General features: G+C 37.7%; 1 long non-coding RNA gene and 1 pseudogene across 2 annotated transcripts; one reads left to right on the top strand and one right to left on the bottom strand.

Annotated features, from left to right (window-relative positions):
• Positions 1 to 1,938: 1,938 nt before the first annotated feature.
• On the bottom strand, positions 1,939 to 10,796 carry LOC129890304 (cation/H(+) antiporter 18-like; annotated as a pseudogene).
• LOC129890305 (uncharacterized) lies at positions 7,464 to 8,852 on the top strand. Of its 2 annotated transcripts, none has more exons than XR_008766994.1 (3): positions 7,464 to 7,726; positions 8,461 to 8,595; positions 8,686 to 8,852. It is a non-coding gene; the product is annotated as an uncharacterized LOC129890305 (long non-coding RNA). The 2 variants fall into 2 exon arrangements; XR_008766995.1 differs by lacking the exon at positions 7,464 to 7,726 and adding an exon at positions 7,734 to 8,040 and having other exon boundaries at positions 8,291 to 8,595.
• Positions 10,797 to 12,311: the final 1,515 nt, after the last annotated feature.

Here is a 12,311-nt window from a genome sequence, read left to right as displayed (position 1 = left end):
CAAAAATTTCTCCTTATAATACAATAGAAAGGAATATATATATATATATATATATATATATATATATAGACACACACACCCACTTAGCTGTTTCTAAATTTTTTTTGCCTACATAAACACCTAGATATACATTTAATTACGTTGCAAAAATTCATAACAATCAAACTAAAGAGAAATCACAGGGAGAATGTACAAATAAATAAATAATAATAACAACAACAACAATAACAACATATCCAATAAAATAATAATAATAATAATACAACATCGTTCTCACGACATTAATCATTAACAAAATAAAAGGGAATAAATTACGAAATCAATCCACAATTTCTCACATTCTTGTCGACACCTCCCATAAGCAGATCATCACTCAAGAATCTTTTTCTTTCCTAAGTCAAATTAAAGTATAAATATAATAATGTTGTAAATATAACAATATTACTACTTCAATTCAAATGTGAAAAGAAAGGACAATCTTGAGTAGTATCTCACAAAATAAAATATATGAATTTATACTTTTTTGATGCTCACTGTTCTTGACTAATGTGTTTTTTTTTTGTCAACAAAGAATTAAAAAATCTCGGACTATAACATGAACTATCAAAATAATGCCATAAAATGTCTATTAATTATTTAAGAGTTATGACAATAAAAAATACAACAACAACAACAACCCAGTGAAATCCCACATCGTGGGGTCTGGGGAGGGTAGAGTGTACGCAGACCTGACTCCTACCAATGTAGGACGGCTGTTTCCGAAAGACCCTCGGCTCAATAAAAGTATAGAACAAGGTTAGACAAGAATATTAGAGTAAATAAGTAGATAACGAATAAAAAATAAAAACAATAAATATGGAGATCATTAAAATGAATGGTAAATTGAAATCAAGAATGTATTGGAGCGGTTTAATACCCTGCACAACTAAAAAGGTAACAATAATGGATTTTTCAAACAAAAAAAATTAAAATTAATGGCAATGTGAAAGACTGAAAATTAATTCTATCATGAGAATGATTCTATAATTTTTCAAGGTTTAAGTAGGTTATATGAGGTTTTGATACGAAGAAGAAATCATGGTACATATATATGTATATATATATATATATATATATATACTGATTATAGAGGATGTAGTTGAAGAGACGCATTGTTTCAATTATTTTTTTTTTCTTAAAAAAATTATTTTAAAAAAACTAATTATTAATTAAGAGATGTGACTGTTTAGGCAAAATGACAAATTTTTTTAATTTGGTAAAATCAAAATAAAAAAGATGAACCCTTGAGTTTATTCTTTTGTTCCTTCAATCTATGAACCACCCGATGTTGGCATATTTGTAGTATTCTTTTTCTTCGATGACCATGATTTGGAATTTTAGAAAGTGAATCCTCTCTTTCGTATGTCGACCTTAGTAGAAATTTCAAAAATAAATGCATACGTGAACGCCTCCATCCTTTTGAGCATGATGATTGAGGAAGGTGTTTGAAATCCAATTAGAATAATGTATTGTCTTTAATGAAATAAATGTAATAGTAACACGATAGCTGAAAAAAGGATGAGTTTTCATTTCCGCATACAACTAGGTAAGGTTATGGTATAGAGGCTCCAATTCGATCTATCATAACAATTGTCTCAGACCCTCCATAAGCAGTACATTTTTGGAGAGCTTGATACGAATACTAACAATGTTTTTGAAGAGACTTGAGCAGCAATACTTCAAAGAAGCATGAAGATTTTGCAGCTTTAATTACAACACAAAGGGCAAAAGGAAATGATCAAACTCTAATAATCCCTTAGTTATCTGTTACTGTACAAACTAACTGTGACTACTTTTTACTATTTTTTTCGTGTTACTTCCTGTCACGGTTTAGGAGAATCAACAGTATTTTCACTTACTATCTACATAACTCGAACATATGAACCTACCTAATATTTTTTAGTCTGAATCACTGTCTCCTTCTGTTAACTCTCCATCCTTCAAGGTATTGATTGAATCTTGCGATGACTCATTTTGATACTGTTGCACTACCAAAACCGATGCTGTAACTGAAAATTCGGGACAAGTTAACAAGTTACCTAAAGGACCTAATTCTGGACAATCACTCTTTTTATCCAATGCTGCTGCTACTTCACCTTCACACATTCTTCCAACAACAAACAGATTGCATGGGTTATATGCACGAATTAGTTCTGTAGTCCCTGCAGCGTCCTTTACTAACTTCTCTTCATATTTGATTGAACTGTTCTTGAAAATTTTGTGTTTTAAGTCGGCAAGCAACTCTTCATCCTTCGATTGAGCCTCTGGGCTATAAGTTTGATCTATATCTAATGTGACGCTCCCTCCAGCAACCTAAGGGTCAACTAGGAAACGAACCACGAGTAAGTTAATGCCAGGGTGCTCTGCCATACGCATACCATAAGCAAGTGCTTCGCGATCATCATGACCCCCGAAGAACAAGACGGATACTTTGAAATCAACATTGCTAGCAGATACATGAGATGCACCACCGAGTCCTCAGTCTACCAAGATACCGACAGAACAAGGCGCATGCTGAAGAACTCTCTGGTTCACATGCCTTAGATCATCTCTTGTGGTTTCCAAATGTCCATCAATCCTCTGACGTAGAATTATCATGGCGACCCTCTTTCCCTCAGCACCAGCAATGATGTCCTCGTGCATGCTATTCATTGGAGAGATTGCAGTTGTAGGTCGGATAGAAACCTTACTGAGATGATCAAAAGTCTCGAAGGCAACAACAATTTGGTTAGAATCCGAAACCTCTCTTTTTTTCCAAAAAGGCAGTCCATTCTTTCTAGCCATGTGAACCATTAGAATTGCTGAAGACCTTTCAGAAAGCTCCATGAGGTGCATTGCATAGACGCGAAGTCCTTTCTTTGCAGTACCACGAGAAGCCTCGATGAGATTGATCATCGTGGGAATACTCCTTGTGCTGTGGAAACAGGTCAAGATTCGGAGTTGTTTGCTCGTGTCTTTCCTCTCAATCGTTCTGTGCTTGTATTCGGTTATAGCCAGTTTAGCTGGCTTGTACTCTGATACCACTATAGGTGTTGTAATGGATGTTGTGAAGAGTACCATCAAAACGATAATGGCAAATGTTTGATCATTCAATACCTGCAAAATTGAACATACAATGTAAACTTACAAGAAGTAAATTCAAAATCGACAAAAGTACTTTAGTCGATCTAACTTAAACATACCCCTCTGTCTTTTCCAATGTTAAGGACAATGAGCTCCACTAGACCTTTAGTGTTCATCAAGAAACCAAGCATAACGGCCTCCTGAACAGACATTTTGCACAAGAGCGAAACTAAAATAGTGCCAACAATCTTTCCAAAACACGATGTAAATATGACTAGAACAAGAAGACCCCATGATTGTGCCCCTTGAATAGTAGCTATATTTGTTTTTAGTCCACTCGAGACAAAGTACAATGGAAGGAATAGACCGAAAACAAGATCCTCAACTTTTACCACCAGAGCACCAGAAAATGGCCCTTCCTTTGGAACAAGAACTCCAAGCACAAAAGCCCCAAATAGGGCATGAATACCAATAGTATCAGTAATGAATCTTGCAGCCAACATGACTCCAAGTGTAGCGCAGACGTATAATTCATCAACTGTCTCACCCTCAGAACAACATTTATCCATCCAGTTGAATACCGGATTGGTCTATGCAAAGCAGGACGAATCCAGTCCCACACAAAAGTACCCATAGTGAAATGAGGGGTGAATTGTAAAAATTGAAGAGGGGAAGATGCTGAGATACAATTTTTGTGTGTATTCATCTTTTGTATGTACATTAGTTTATATAGAATTATACAATAGCTAAAATGGGGACAAGAAGACATAGGCTATTTTTAATTTTGTGCAAAACTTTATTCTACTTGCCCATAATTATATGGGCATAACTATATTTAAATTTAAGTGTATTTGTGGCAGATTATATATATATATATATATTTATGTGGAGAGGGAGACTCCACGTGTATGCCCCAAAATGTGAGGGCTGAAGAGTTTTAAACTCTTCAGCTTCTTCTTCTTTCCTCATTGTTCTTTTCTGAGTTCTTCAGCTTCTTCATCTCCTTCTTCTTCTCTTCTTTTTCTTTGTTCCTGTAATCTTCTCCAACATCCCCCCTCAAGTTGGAGAGGAGTGTCAGTGCCTTCAACTTGCGCAGGATCGCCTGATGAGAAACCCCAGAAAGGGGCTTAGTGAAGAGATCGGCGAGCTGGTCTCTGGAAGGAACAAATGAGAGGGTAATCAGACCAGATTGAAACTGTTGGCGCACAAAATGACAATCTAGCTCAACATGTTTGGTGCGCTCATGGAAGACCGGATTTCGAGCTATATGGATGGCTGCTTAACTGTCTGAGCGTAGCGGAATCGGAAGAGAAATTGGAGCAGAAAGGTCTTCAAGAAGTCGAACTAACCAAGTAAGTTCAGCAGTAACACGGCGCATGGACCTGTATTCTGCTTCTGCGGAGGACAAGGAGATCGAGATTTCTTTCTTCGATTTCCAAGAGATTGGGGCTCCTCCGAGGGTAATAAAAAAACCACTGACCAATTTTCGTGAATCTTTACAAGATGCCCAGTCCGCATCGCAAAAAGCCAGTAGAGAAAATGAGGGGTCGGAAGAAAGTAGGATGCCCTGAGCTGGATCTGTATTCAGGTAGCGTAAAATGCATAAGGCAGCCGAGAAGTGAGACAAACAGGGTCGTTGCATGTATTGACTCAGAGCAAGAACAGCAAAACATAGATCTGGGCGAGTGTTGGTCAAAAAATTCAACTTGCCAACCAAGTGACGATAAAGAGTGGGATTATCCAAGCGAGGGCTGTCGTCTGCTCGAAACTTGAAGGAGGGATCCAGCGGAGAATGAACTGCAGGCAGATGAGAGACATCGAACTCATGAAGAAGGTCCATGGTAAACTGCCGTCGATTTACAATAAATCCTTGATCTTCTCTCAAAATTTCCATCCCAAGAAAATGGTGAATTTCTCCTAGGTTTTTAACTCTGAATTCTGTGTTGAGAAAGCATTTGATATTTTCGAGTTCATACAGATCATTTCCAGTGAGGAGAATATCGTCGACATATACTGCTAGGATAGAAGTAAGTGTCCCGTTGTGCTTGAAAAAGAGGGAGTAATCGTTTAAAGAGGAGGAATAGCCTTTGAAAGCTAAGGCTCCTGCAAGTCGAGCATACCACTACCGGGAAGCCTGCTTTAAACCATATAAGGATTTCATCAGGAGACAGACATGGTTAGGGCTAGGAGGTGTCAGTCCTGCTGGGAACTTCATAAAAACCTCTTCTTGGAGGTCACCATGCAAGAATGCATTATTGACATCCAATTGTGAAACAGACCACTTCTTTTTTAGCTGCAATGGTCAGTAGGCACCGGATAGTGGTCATCTTCACAATAGGTGAAAAAGTTTTTCCATAATCTATACCTTCTCTTTGTATATCCCCCCTCACGACTAGTCTGGCCTTTAGTCGTTCAATCCTCCCATTGGAGAGATACTTTATCTTGTATACCCATTTGCAAGGTAAAGCTCTCTTTCCTTTAGGCAGCAGGACAACATCCCAGGTGTGATTGGTTGCCAAGGCCTGAAGTTCGGAGTTCATGGCCTCTCTCCATGTTGGATGTTGGGAGGCCTGGTTGTAGCAGTTAGGCTCAGTGATATTAGAGAGAGAGTGAATTAGTTTCTGATTGTGGAGGGATAAGGAGGAGAAAGCATATCCTTTTGGCTTATGAGAGTGATCAAGACAAGTTGTCCATGAATCAGTGAATATTACACTATTGCAAATGTAATCCTTTAGGTACCTAGGTTCATGAGACATCCTGCTAGATCTTCTTGGTAGGTCTGTGATAGGAGCAGGGTCAGAAGTATCTGGTGATGTAGGTGGAGATGTTTGCTGAGGAAGTGTGGATTCGGATTGGGGTCTGTAGGTAGAAGTATTAGGTGGTGGTGCTGAGGGTGTAGCTGGGTAAAAGGGATCATGATCTGAGGAAGAAGGGTAGTTCAAAAAAATAGGTGTGTGGGAGCTATCAGATGAATTGAAAGGAAAATGTGACTCATGAAATCTGACATCTCTGGATACAAACACTTTCCTTGTATCAAGAGATAACAATTTATACCCCTTCTGCTGTAAAGGGTATCCCAGTAAAACACAAGCAGTAGCCCTTTCATCAAACTTGTTTCTCCCTTGTCCCAGAGTAGAGGCATAACACAAATATCCAAAATTCCTCAAGTGAGCATAGGTAGGTTCTTGTCTAAGAAGTACTGCATAGGGTGTTTGTCCCTTTAGAACACTAGATGGTAGTCTATTAATGATATGAGTAGCAGTTAAAACAGACTCTCCCCAGTAAGTCATAGGCAATTTTGACTGAAACATCAATCCTCTTGCAATTTCTAAGAGGTGTCTATGTTTTTCTCAACAGTTCCATTTTGTTGAGGTGTAGCAACACAGGACAACTGATGTAAAATTCCTTGAGAAGCAAGAAATGCTGATTCCTGTGTCCCTTTCCCCAATTCTAAAGCATTGTCAGATCTGATTGTCTTAACTCTGACATTGAATTGTCTTTCTACCATGGATAGGAAGCTTTTCAGTACAGAGAAGGCATTGCTTTTGGTGCTTAGTAAGAATGTCCATGTCCCTCTATTGTAGTCATCTACTATGGTGAGGAAGAACTTGAAACCATTGTAAGTACTACACTTGTAGGGTCCCCAAGTGTCTATATGAATGAGATCAAAGATATGTGTGGATTTTATGTTGCTAGTAGGAAAGGGTTGTCTAGTTTGTCTAGCTCTAGGGCATATGTCACAAACAAAATCAGAGGTGGATTCACATGGAAGAAAACTTAAATGTTTCATTGCTGAAAATGGAAGATGTCCCAACCTTACATGCCAAAGTTTCACACTAGGAGTAGCATTAACATGTACTAAATTAAAAACTGAAAATGATTGTGGGATGGGATCTGAAGATACATCATTTGAATTGAAACTATTTCTAGACTTGTCAGTATTGGAATCCAATAAATAGAGTCCTTCTCTAACTTCACCAAAAGCTTGAGGACTCCTCACTGAAAGGTCCTGCAAGAAACATCCAATAGCAGTGAATAGGATATCACACTGAAACTGAACACAGAACTTGTGAATTGAAAGTAGATTATACTTAAAATCTGGTACAAGCAGTACATCAGTTATGACCTGCCCTGGCAAGATGGAGATGCTCCCTATATGGGTCACACTTACCTTGAAAGAATTAGGTAAATTAATGTTCAAAGGCATAGGCAGAGGTTTTAGAAATAAGAAGGAATTGGGATCAAAACACATGTGTTCTGAGGCTCCTGAATCAATTATCCAAGTATTCTGCTTAAGGTTAGTGGGTACAGAATTTGAGTATTTAAAAATGGTACCGGCCACTGCATTTGCATTGATTCCTGTTTCTGCCAATTTGCTCTGCTTGTACATTTGCATCATCTCTGCAATCTGCTGTTTGCTAAACTGTTCCTCAAAATTTCTATCACTGATTCCAGGATCTGTCCTCCCAGTGCCTTCATCTGCTTGCTGATTCAAGGTTGCATTTGCTTTAATCTGATGCTGATAGTTTCTGGAGTTGGTGAACTCAAAATCTGCAGGAAATCCATGCAGCCTGTAGCAATCATCATGTATATGCCCTGTTTTCCCACAATAGGTGCATGACAGGTTTGGGTCATATTTCTTCTTACCCTTAAACCTGTTCTGTGACTTATCATGTCTCTGGTTCTGAGCTGGATTGGTATACCTCTGGTTCTGGTATGTGTTTGTTCCTTTCATTGCTTGGTGTTTGAATCTCTGTGTATTTCTTCCCTGTCCATTGGCCATGAATGCTGCAAACTCAGCAATTAGTTTGTTGTCCTGTTGTTTTGCTTGACTTGCTGCCAGAAATGATCCAGAATCAGAGATGTAGTTTGTGTTTGCATACACTTCCCTTTGATTCTCATCCTGCAAAAGTAATGAATATGCAACATCCATTCCAGGTAAGGGATTCATCATAAGTATATTTCCCCTTGCCTGAGCATATACATCATTTAGTCCCATTAGGAATTGAATTAACATTTGATCTTCTAGTGATTTTGTTAACTTTGCTTTTCCATCACAAGTGCATATACATGAGCAGCAAGCAATTACATTTATCCCATCCAATTCATCCCATAATCTCTTAAGTTTGGTGAAGTAACCTGCAATGTCACTATTCCCTTGTATTAGACTCGTTAATTCCTTTTGCAGGTGGTAGATTTTGGCACCATTTGATTTGCCAAACCTCTGCTCCAGACTGTCCCAAAGTTCCTTAGCAGTTTTGGAACTCATCACACTATCTGCAATATCCTTAGAGAGTGCATTTGATATCCAACATATGATCATGTCATTAACACAACTCCATTGTTCAAAATCTGCAGATTCCAGTTCTGGAGCCTTGCAGGTTCCATTGATGAAACCAAGTTTCTTCTTGGCTGATAGGGATAAAAGGATGGATCTCCTCCAACCTGGATAACCTCTTCCATCGAAAACATTGTTGACCAGAGTCATACCAGGTGAGTCTGAATTGTTTAGATGGTAAGGATGGTTGCTTTCATACATGGTTCCTTTCTCACCACTTCCTGACTTAACTTGAGTTGTTTCAGGCATTTTGTTTTAATAGGGATTCTGAAGATGATGATGATGCAGATTTTGAAGATGATGATGATGTTGATGGGTTTTATACGGATCTGAATTGAGCTTAGAGATGCTCTGATACCATGTAAAATTGAAGAGGGGAAGATGCTGAGATACAATTTTTGTGTGTATTCATCTTTTGTATGTACATTAGTTTATATAGAATTATACAATAGCTAAAATGGGGACAAGAAGACATGGGCTATTTTTAATTTTGTGCAAAACTTTATTCTACTTGCCCATAATTATATGGGCATAACTATATTTAAATTTAAGTGTATTTGTGGCAGATTATATATATATATATATATATATATATATATATATATATATATATATATATATATATATATTTTATGTGGAGAGGGAGACTCCACGTGTATGCCCCAAAATGTGAGGGCTGAAGAGTTTTAAACTCTTCAGCTTCTTCTTCTTTCCTCATTGTTCTTTTCTGAGTTCTTCAGCTTCTTCATCTCCTTCTTCTTCTCTTCTTTTTCTTTGTTCCTGTAATCTTCTCCAACATGAATTGCTAGTACCTGAAAGGGAAATAGCAAGTGCAAGCAGAATCCACGCAACAACATCATTGATCGCTGCAGCAGACATGGCCATTTGACCAACATCAGTCGTTAAAAGCTTGAGTTCAGCCAGGATCCGAGCCAAGACAGGGAAGGCGGGGGTGATAGAAAGCACTATTCCCATAAAGATTAGAAAAGGGCCTTGACTGACTCCTTTAGCAATAGTTCCTTTGAGAACACATGATGTGCCTATTCCTAATGTGAAAGGGAGGCTGATTCCAGCAAGGGCAATACTAAGAGCTTTCTTTCCAGTACGACGAAGAGACCCTGGATCCAACTCAATCCCAACAAGGAAAAGAAAGAAGAGGAGTCCAAAGTTTGCCAAAGTATCTAATACTGTGAGGATCCTTGGTGGAAATATTGCATAAAGATACTTCTGGTTCCGTCCAAGTGCAGATGGACCGAGTAGAATTCCTCCTTGCCAAAATGGAGATCAACGTACAGTTAGACCTCTCTATAACAATCATCCTTTATAACAACTTTTCACTATAATGGCCTAGTTTTCTTTGGAACCAACTTTATACTATGTTGTATTATATTCTCTATAACACCATCTCCCTATAGCAGCCAAAACATATCGAGACAAACGACACTGTTATAAAGAGGTTTGACTGTATCACCTATTTGTTGCTCTAGCAAGTAATGTTACAGAGCGATGTTTTCTTTGAAAAGTTGTAGACATCTTTCTTTCTCAAACTTTGATCAGATCAAGGGCAGATAGGAACAAGAATCCATTAACTCTATGTTGATTTTCATAAGATCTCCAAGGAATCATATAGATGCATGATACTTCAAACTCTATGTTGTTCGGACTCTCAGAAATGCTGCAACACCCGTATCAGATCCTCAAAAGATGCATTACTTTAGAGGAGCCAACACACACCCATCGACATTTTTGAAGAGTCCGAGCAGCATAGCTTAAACTAGAATGACTAGTACTTGTGTTGTAGCATTTCATTAACAAATCATTAAATAATAATGGTGACCATGTACTTGAATTAAACTTAATAAGGAAAAGGATCAAGAAAGCTAAAATTTTCATAAAATGAACATAATAACAATCATTACTATATCACATCACATTCTCTAAGAATATTTCTCTCTGGCAACAGGCGCGGAACACGCGCACTCCCTTTAACTCGAACTATATATACATAATATCTACATAAAGCAAATAATTTAACTTCTATACACTAACTGTTCTAAACCGTTCATAAAAATATGAGATTAGTAATCAGAAAAAGAAGGGGAGGTTAATTTCTACGACAAGTTAAAGTACACTGATAGTGTAAAACGGGAGAAAACCTTACGATAACCTCAGCAATGACACGCGGCTGTCTTAGAGGACTGAGAAGATAGGCGAGGACTCGAGTGAGTACAAGCACCAAACATATTTGTACAATGGCAAGTGGAAGTGCATAGTCCAATGGATTATCCCCTTGGAATACTCCATTTGATGTAGCTTTCATAAGTGATGGACATTTCATTGTTGTAGTTGGAGCCATGCTTGATCTTGAAGAAAACAACCTCAGATCAACTAGAAAACATCATAATCTATGTTATTTGTGATTTGTCAATATCTGCACAAAAATCATGTAGAATCCAAAGATTAGATCATATGTGTTGCTTTTTTTTTTGGTGTGTGTAATGCTAGATACATTTTGTATAAAACTATCAATCAATGTCAGAGGCGAATTCAAGATTTAATCTGTATGTGTTCGGGGACAAGGGAAAAAACAACCTTTGGTCTACTTAATTAGTGTAGTCCAGGAATAAAAATGTCGTCTAGGAATCACAATAGAAATTATTTTGTCTTCTTGATGATAATGGAGTTCGATCAAACACTATCAAGAAAAATAAACTGTCCACTATCGTTAATTCCTTTTGCAGGTGGTAGATTTTGGCACCATTTGATTTGCCAAACCTCTGCTCCAGACTGTCCCAAAGTTCCTTAGCAGTTTTGGAACTCATCACACTATCTGCAATATCCTTAGAGAGTGCATTTGATATCCAACATATGATCATGTCATTAACACAACTCCATTGTTCAAAATCTGCAGATTCCAGTTCTGGAGCCTTGCAGGTTCCATTGATGAAACCAAGTTTCTTCTTGGCTGATAGGGATAAAAGGATGGATCTCCTCCAACCTGGATAACCTCTTCCATCGAAAACATTGTTGACCAGAGTCATACCAGGTGAGTCTGAATTGTTTAGATGGTAAGGATGGTTGCTTTCATACATGGTTCCTTTCTCACCACTTCCTGACTTAACTTGAGTTGTTTCAGGCATTTTGTTTTAATAGGGATTCTGAAGATGATGATGATGCAGATTTTGAAGATGATGATGATGTTGATGGGTTTTATACGGATCTGAATTGAGCTTAGAGATGCTCTGATACCATGTAAAATTGAAGAGGGGAAGATGCTGAGATACAATTTTTGTGTGTATTCATCTTTTGTATGTACATTAGTTTATATAGAATTATACAATAGCTAAAATGGGGACAAGAAGACATGGGCTATTTTTAATTTTGTGCAAAACTTTATTCTACTTGCCCATAATTATATGGGCATAACTATATTTAAATTTAAGTGTATTTGTGTCAGATTATATATATATATATATATATATATATATATATATATATATATATATATATATATTTTATGTGGAGAGGGAGACTCCACGTGTATGCCCCAAAATGTGAGGGCTGAAGAGTTTTAAACTCTTCAGCTTCTTCTTCTTTCCTCATTGTTCTTTTCTGAGTTCTTCAGCTTCTTCATCTCCTTCTTCTTCTCTTCTTTTTCTTTGTTCCTGTAATCTTCTCCAACATGAATTGCTAGTACCTGAAAGGGAAATAGCAAGTGCAAGCAGAATCCACGCAACAACATCATTGATCGCTGCAGCAGACATGGCCATTTGACCAACATCAGTCGTTAAAAGCTTGAGTTCAGCCAGGATCCGAGCCAAGACAGGGAAGGCGGGGGTGATAGAAAGCACTATTCCCATAAAGATTAGAA

Source organism: Solanum dulcamara, chromosome 5 (assembly GCF_947179165.1).
Source record: "Solanum dulcamara chromosome 5, daSolDulc1.2, whole genome shotgun sequence".
Taxonomy (NCBI): Eukaryota; Viridiplantae; Streptophyta; class Magnoliopsida; order Solanales; family Solanaceae; genus Solanum; species Solanum dulcamara.
Note: the sequence above shows the minus strand (reverse complement) of the source record. Positions and strands in the feature narration are given on the sequence as shown.